Below are 9,107 nucleotides of genomic sequence, written 5' to 3' on the forward strand. Positions count from 1 at the left end.
GTAATGAATGAAACCGTAACTAGGTTGCTCTCAGAAGCAGCAATTGAAGTAGGAGGTAAGGCACCAAGGCAACCAATAGACAAGCTCTCCAAAGTAAGAAAGGACCAAATAAAGAAACGGCAAAACATGAATATGTCCAACTCAAGAAATCAGATAGAATTCGCTGAACTGTCGAAACTGACCAACAAGAAGAAAGTAATGGACATCCGAAATTACAACGTAGAAAACATTGAGGAAGCAGTGAAATATGAATGCAGCGTAAAATCAGTGAGAAGAAAACTAGGCATAGGATAACGCAAAATGTATGCACTGAAAGATAAGCAGGGTAATATCATCAGCAATTTCGATGATATAATAAAAGCAGCGGAATATTTCTATACTGATCTGTAATGTTCCCAGAGCAGCCAAGCTACTTTCATTCGAAGTAGTGATGAACAGTATAGAGCGGCCCATTTTATAACTAGCGATGAATTTACAAGGGCCTCTAAAGATGGCCAGGGGAAACGCTGCTGGAGAATATGGAATAACAGTCGACTTATTTAAGGATGGAAGAGAAATCGTACTTGAAATGCTTGCGGCCCTTTATATGCAATGTTTCACGACTTCAAGTGTACCAGAAAGCTGGAAGAACGCCAACATTATACTCATTCATAAGAAGAGAGACATTAAAGAATTGAAGAATTATAGACCCATTAGCTTGGTCTTAGTATTGTGTAAAATATTCACCAAGGTACTTTGAAATAGAATCAGGGCAACACTTGACTTCAGCCAACCAAGGGAACAGGCTGGCTTCAGGAAGGGATATTCTACGATGGATCATATCCATCTCATTAACCCGGTAATTGAGAAATCTGCGGAGTACAATCAACCTCTCTATATGGCTTTCATAGATTATAATAAAGCATTTGATTCGGTAGAGATAGCAGTAGTCATAGAGGCATTACGTAACCAAGGAGTACAGGACGCATACGTGAATATATTGGCAAATATCTTCAAGGATTGCACAGCAACCTTGGTTCTCCACAAGAAAAGTAGAAAGTTATCTATCACGAAATGGGTCAGGCAAAGAGACACAATCTCTCTAATTGTATTCACTGCATCCTTATAAGAAGTATTCAATCTCTTAGACTGGGTAGGCTTAGGAGTGAGAATCAACGGCGAATATCTCAGGAACCTTCGGTTTGCAGATGACATTGTCCTATTCAGCAACAAGGGGGCCGAATTACAGCCAATGATTGAAGACCTTAACCGAGAAAGTCTGAGAGTAGGGTTGAAGATTAATATGCAGAAGACAAATATAGTGTTCAATAACCTGGCAAGGGAACAAGAATGCGGGATCGCCAGTCAGCCTGTAGAGTCCGTAAAGGAGTACGTTTATCTAGGCCAATTACTCACAGGGGACCCTGATCATGAGAAAGAAATTTATTAGAAGAATAACATTGAGCTGGAGTGCGTACGGCATGCATTACCAAATCCTGACTGGGAGATTACCACTGTCGTTGAAAAGAAAAGTATGCAATCACTGCAGTCTACCGGTGCTAACATATGTGGCATAAACTTGGAGGTTAACAAAGAAGCTCGAGAACAAGTTAAGGACCGCACAAAGAGCGGTGGAATGAAAAATGTTAGGCCTAACGTTAAGATACAGGAAGAGAGCGGTGTGGATTAGAGAACAAACGGGGATAGCCGATATTCTATTTGACATTAAGCGGAAAAGGTGGAGCTGGGCAGGCCATGTAATGTGTAGGACGGATAACCGGTCGACCATTAGAGTTACAGAATGGATATAAGAGAAGGGAAGCGCAGCCGAGGACGGCAGCAAACTGGGTGGAGTGATGAAGTTAGGAAGTTGGCAGGCGCAAGTTGGAATCAGCTTGCGCAAGACCGGGGTAATTGAAGATCGCAGGGAGAGGCCTCTGTACTGCATTGGACATAAATATAGGCTTATGAGTAAAGAGAAAATATTGTAACCCCTGAGTCAAAGTGGAACTTTCCATAAGAATACGCAAAATAATGCCATGATTTTGAGACGAATTTATTAAGACCAAGGAAAAAGTAGTATTCAAATCGTATACAAAGTTCGCAATTGTCTAAATAAACATTTGAAAAAAGCAAGGTCTGAATACTTCTCATACGTTCACTTGTGCTACTTGGTCTACATATACAGTGTGGAGAAGGTTAGCCTCCTTGCTAAGTAGTGAAATACCTGCGGCAAAAAATATGATCCTTAAAGTTAGGTGGCAGTGAACTGAAGAGAAATGCATGTGTAACTTGGGACCCTTTCACTAAAACTGGCACTAGCAAGGTAGAAATGGTGCAAAGAAAAGCAGCTCGTTTCATTTATAACAGCTTCGGACGCACTTCAGTGACAGACCTATTAACAAAAGCAAACCTGCCACCAATAATGCATAGAAACCGTGTATGACGACTAAAATTCCTTTTATTGCGATAGCAATTATATGGACACTCAAAAGCAGATTTCTGCCGTCGGCGTCGCCGTCGCCGTCGCCGTGAGGTTCCGTATGACGTCATTTGGAGATGAAATCGTCGCCGCGCGCCGAACGCTGTATGTGCGAGTGAAAGGGCGCGAGGGGCGCGTCTTTCACGGGGAGTGAACGCACGGCGGAGAACAAACGCGCGTTCGGCGCCGTGCTCGCTTAAGGGCTGCAGAAGTAGGCGTCTCTTTTCTCCTTTACAATCACCATATATGTAGAGCAAACGCGCCTTCTTCGGACGCGCGAGAGGCCGTGGGGGAGGGGGAGGGAAGGGAGGCGACGTTTAGCTGCGGCACCAAGTGCCTATTTATATCAGAGGCTCCAGCAACAGTCACCAACGCCGCACGCATTTTGAGCTAACGCGGGCAAAACGCCGATGGCGTCGACAACAGTTCTGCGTGTTGTTGCTACCAAAGCCGCTCACCTTACTTCGTATGACATTGCTGTGTTGCTATCGCATTCATTGCTTCGCCCTTAGGGCGAAACTGTGACATTTTTTCAACTTATCAACGATCGTTATAAGACAGATCTCGCGGGAATAGTTACTTTTTCATCTGATTATGCTACTAGGCAACGACATAGCCGAACAATCACCCCATTTATTGCGCGTAATAATTGTTTTAAGCATTCCCTCTTTCCACGAACAGTGATTGTATGGAATCATCTAACCATTGACCAAGTCTTAAAATCATCACTTTGCGCGTTTGTTTCAATTATTAAGTAAAAATTTCTTATCTTGCTGTGATACTGCTATGTTTCAATCTCTGTTGACCTGATGTATTGTGTTCGTTGCCTATGCTATGGTGTTCTTTACATATGTATTGTTTGCCACCCTGCTAAAATCTCCAGTGGGGATTGCAGTATTGATGAATAAAAATAAACTTCAACAAGAATTTTGTTAATAAAGCGTGGAAAACCACATCTTAGTAATCACCTTTAACCATTATCAATAAATGATAGTTGATTGGTTATCTATTATGCGCATAAAATCGAGATGGTGTTATGTACAATAAAAAGAGTATAAACGACAAGGATATTGACGCCCTGCAAATTAAACCAATATCGTATCGTATGTTCCTTATTTCACAGCACCATGCATTACGCATATTAATAATGTTTGATTGATCAAATATATTTTCTCCCAAAGAATTAAAAGTGCTTGTGCAACATTAGAACGACCCAGTTAAGATAGTTGGTAGGTATTCATGTTAGCAACAGGCAGGCGTGCCGACACAGACACAAGTAAGGAAAAGCGGACTGCAGAATCGCGCACTATCAAGCGATAGGTGTCACAGTAACAGAAAAGCCGGTAGGCTAAACTTTTCTGCGCATACTCAGGAATGACAGTATCACACGTCAATTATGGGCCGCCTTCTTATTTGCCACGGTGCGACCTTTCAGTTGACAGTCGGTGTTCTTGTTGTAGACGCGAGTAGACGGAAACGGACAGTTTCCGTCTACTCGCGTCCGTGTCTGCGTATACACCTACCTTTTTCTAGCACATTTAACAGCTTTGTTTACCAAAAGACTATAAAAATGTTGTGGGAAACTATCGGCTAACCTCTATAATAGGTGTTTTTTTAAAGCAATTAGGAAAAGATATTTTAGAACAAGTTCAGCATAAACATATTTGCCAAACTGTCCACATGGTTTCCGCAGAGGCATCTTTACTTAGCAGGCATTGCTCTCTAAAAAGTAAAATAATTTTTTCCATAAAATGGAGATATTGCACCCAGAATTTTTGTAGACCTGTGAAAAGCTTCTGACGATATGATTCACGATCTTTTTTTAAGAGAACTTGAACTATGTGGCATACGCAAGATGGCCGCATCTCTCGAGCGTTATAAACTGGAAGAACACACGCAAACAGTCTCTAGTATTGACTCACTTACCGAATGACTTTTTTTATCCTCAAGAGCACCACAAGCAAGCTTTTTGGGGATAGTTTCTATTTAATCAGTAAATTAACAACATCGTCCAAGTAAGTGCAACTTATGAATTCTTTATGTACGCAGACGACACCAGTATGAATTTTTATAAAAGCGGGCAAATCAGTTGGCAATTAACTTGATGCAGGAATCTTATTCTTACAAAAATACATGAATGATCACAACGCAACAGTCTTCAGCGTAATGTTAATCAAACAAGAACAGTTGTTATCGTTTTCGCAAACGAAGAGTATATCTAGTAATAAATATACTAAATAACATCAACGAACGTTGTTATTGTTTTTACTTCAAGACGTTAGGCGTGGTACTTAAAGAAAAACATGTCATGGGATGTCCCCGTCGTTCTAATGCTAACATAGATGGCAGATGTTTTTGTGTTGTTAACCGTAATGGCCACATACTGCCATACAGCATTACGATAGTAATCTACAACACCTTTACTATAGAGTTCAGATATCTCAGATAGTTTGGGCAACCATGATGCGTGAAAATAAGCATAGGATAAATCAGCTGCAAAACAATTTCGTAAGAAAGCTGAAGGCATGTCACTGCATTATACCACGAACACCCTATATATCAAATATAATACCCTAGACAGACCTGTTAGATTATATTTTTCCTAAAATATTTTCCTAAAATATGTAGTGATTGCAGAAAGGGCTATTTTATTATAGGCTGTCTACTTTTTTACGTAAAATTTGAAAGAATTGCCAAATTTCGAAAAAGAAAACTTGGCGTATAAGCTATGTACCTCAGCAGCTATAAATGATATCGAAATTCTGTAAACTGCACCTAATAATACATCCAAGGCGGATAGCAATCATATATCATACACCATCCTGAAATATACCACTGTATTGTGAATGTGGCATTTGCAAAACCGTTCAAAACATTATAACAAATTCAGGTAAGTTTTAAGGTATAGCAAGAAAAAATTGTTCGCTTTTGATGCTCTAACGGGGGCAGTTTATAGAAATGCCTCGTTTGTTTTTAATGGCTGAGTTGCGGATTTGTTAACTTCGTGCTTCTATCTTTTTTTTTGCAAATTTACGAATATCCTGCAATTCTTTGAAAACCTTACACTATCTAAACGAAAATTCTATTTGCTGCAGTCTCTGCAATTTAACTTTGCCTCTTAATTGCAACACATTTCATTCAAATCGGTTCGGCGGTTTTCTCATAAATACATTCCTGCATTTTACATGTATTTCGGTATCCGGAATCGAAGATAGGCCCAAGCTAAAGCTTCCTCTTAAACAATGGATCACGCCAGTTCTATAGGAAACCCATAAAACAGAACCCTGACGTATACGCAAGACGGGGCGGGACAAATAAAAAGTATGCTCAAGGAAAAAAAATATATTGTAAAGGCGTTTATTGCTCACAGGCGTTAGGGCCGACCATTGGGTCAGTTCAAGGAACCGCGAGCGCGAGGGGCGTAGTCCGAGCGATGCGCTGGATAGACTGACCCACTAGACAGCGCTGGTAAGGATGCCCCACTGCATCGTCCCTCTTCTTCACTACAATTACCCCGGGGACGAAAAAGAGAGCCATCCGGCGACCTAACAGTTCGTCGCTATTAGTGGGTCATAATACGGTTTGAGGCGCTCGATGTTGACAATGTCGCGTCCGCGACGGCGCATGTCCGACGATGGCTCAACGGGCTCTATCACATAGTTGACGGTTGATGCACGCTCGACGATGCGGTAGGGACCTTCACACTTGGGCATTAACTTGGAAGACAGACCAGGTGCAGCGGAAGGAACTGAGAGCCACACAAGCGCTCCAGGAAGAAAGGTGGGCGCAGAGGAGGTATCACCGCGAGTGTTCTTCTGGAGCTCTTGGTCTTTAGAAGTAAAGGCCCCGGCGAGGTGGCGGCACTCTTCGGCATGTCTCACCGTATCATAAATGGGCGCACATTCAGATGCGTCGGGCCGGTATGGTAGCATTGTGTCAATGGTGTGCGATGGGTGCCGGCCGTACAACAAGAAATATGGCGAAAACCCAGTAGTGCTCTGCGTAGCGGTACGCGTAGGTGACGAAGGGCAGAATGGCGTCCCAGTTCGTGTGGTCGGAGGAGACGTACATTGAGAGCATGTCGTCGAGCGTACGGTTGAATCGTTCCGTGAGTCCATTGGTTTGAGGATGGTACGCCGTTGTTGTGCGATGAACAACATGGCACTCTTTGAGAACAGCTTCAACTACTTCGGAGAGGAAGACCCGTCCGCGGTCACTCAGCAGCTCCTGGGGTGGCCCATGACGTAAGATGAATCGCCGAAGCCGGAAGGAGGCAACGTCGCGCGCTGTAGCTGCCGGAAGCGCCGCAGTTTCAGCGTATCGCGTAAGATGGTCAACTACGTCGTCCCTCTTCTTCACTACAATTACACCGGGGCCGGCACCTCCACCACTTGTAAAGGCGTTTATTGCTCACAGGCGTTAGGGCCAACCGTTGGGTCAGTTCAACATACCGCGAGCGCGAGCGGCGTAGCCCGAGCGATGCGCTGGAGAGACTGACCCACTAGACAGGGCTGGTAAGGATGCCCCACTGCATCGTCCCTTTTCTTCACTAGAATATATTCAATGGAAGCTTCGAGGGAGCCGTTATCTCGGCCAGACATCTCTCCAGAATGCGGACGAGCTTTCTGGCCAGGTGTCTAGCAAAACCGTCGATTCATTGTCAGTAGAGCAAGTAGCTGGCCGTCTTCGAGATAACGCTGATACACAAGCGCGCTCGTTTCTAAGCACCGAGGGGAAGCGACAGCTTCAGGGTGTGTTTCTTTTTATTGCCCTTTCTTTAGTTGTGCGTCATAGCATACGTCATAGCGGGAATTTCGAATTATTCAGGGTCGATACGCCACGTGGTGGCGAAAAAAGGAAACTGTAAGAAATGTCCCTAATTCATGGTAATGGTCCAGCACTTTTGCAAATGACGAGATTTGTGAAGCTGCCAAATCTAAGCCAGGTAATATCCACGAAAAGAGCAGTGCGGCTTCGGACGTGCAAAAGGTTAACCATTTAGCGATTAGAAACCTGTCATGGCGGTTTCGTAGTACCAGATACTGCTGACACATTCACTCCGCGGTCGTGCTGCGTAAAGATGAGTCCATTCAGCACTCGGCGGGACTAGAGGGGACATAGTGCCCCTGCGTTTCCAAGAGGAGTGAACAATTGGAAGGGCCTGCTTGGCAGCTTTCGGCAGCATGATCACTTCATGTCATTGAACGACAACCATACGTCACCAGCTCCACTTTTGGTGAAGTGAGAAGTAACCTTTTTAACGTTCACGGCCATGCTGTGCGTGAACGTTTTGGACAAGCCGTACAGAAGGTACTGTAATTAACAAACTGTGGCACTCTCGAGGAATTTAGGCTTTGCACCGTAACTATGGAGTCGGCAACTATACTAAAGAAGGGGGGAAAAGGAAGGAGGACACCGAATTTTTGTGTCAGTACTTTCACAATCACTTGTGCATTGCTGCCAGTCAGTGGTATTCTGCATGGCCTTGCGCAATATAAATAAATGTTAAAAAGCTTAGCACTATATTGAGAGAGGTCAATTTATCCGACTTATTAAGCTGAAGCACAAGTGACTGACATCCCTGTGGGCCTTTCTTGTGCACATTTGCTCATTACAAACATTTGGACTTGCAAAAATGATCACATTATGACTGGTTACATTTAATGCACTTTTATCTTGCTTTGTCTCACAATGAATAATAAAAAATGAAAGCAGCTATTTTAAAACTCCTAAACTCATCACACATAAAAAGGCTTGACTAGACCATTTGAGTAATCATTCCTGGCACCTGTACAGGCTTTATTAAAGTACAATGGCGCATAACATTAACATTAATGGCGCAGTACAATGGCGCATAAGCAGCCAGTACATTAAAATTAGTTTGCAGCTTGTCTACTGCAGTTACTATTGTGTATCAAGCTGAGCATGTTTACAACATAAGACGCGAGCTGTGCACTACCCATCAATTCGATGTGCTGGCTATCATTTCTTGAAATGCACAAAGCCAACATATACTTTCAAAATAATAAAATATGGCATCTTGAAATGCACAAACCCAAAGTATACTTTTAAAATAATAAAATATGGCAAACGAACCAAAAAAGTAACTAGGAAATATGAAATGTACTCACAAAAATTTTACATTCAAGTTTTTTTTCTGTGTGCTGGTTTGCGAAGCACAAATAACAACAATAATTGAACATGCATGCAGGGGTGCATGATTTGCCATTGGTTAGGAGCCTATGGCTGCTCCACGGAGTCTGCATGGCCTGTGAAAAAGTTGATAAGCTCAAGAGCTTTGATGTGCGGCTTTGTGTCTTTTAAGTTTAAGAATGCGTGTTCAATGAATGTTAAGATTTCATGTGCCTTCCGTGGGTATTCCACGTGAAACACCCAGAAGGATACAAAGAGGCACGCTATTCCTGAAAGCAGCGAGGCGTCGTTGAACACTCGCTGTATGTCAATGTGCAGCTCGAATCCTCCGTTCTGCACTAGACAAGGGGTCAGCAGGGCTTCTTCCTAAGAATAAAAAAAGAAATGCTGTTGTGTAAAGTGTAATTTTCAGAGTTAATAATGCTGAACCAACTACAACAAAAGAAACATGGATCCTCAGTTTAAGAAACACACGTCTAGTGACCATTTTTAT

The sequence above is a fragment of the Dermacentor silvarum genome, chromosome 4 (genome assembly GCF_013339745.2).
Source record: "Dermacentor silvarum isolate Dsil-2018 chromosome 4, BIME_Dsil_1.4, whole genome shotgun sequence".
NCBI lineage: Eukaryota > Metazoa > Arthropoda > Arachnida > Ixodida > Ixodidae > Dermacentor > Dermacentor silvarum.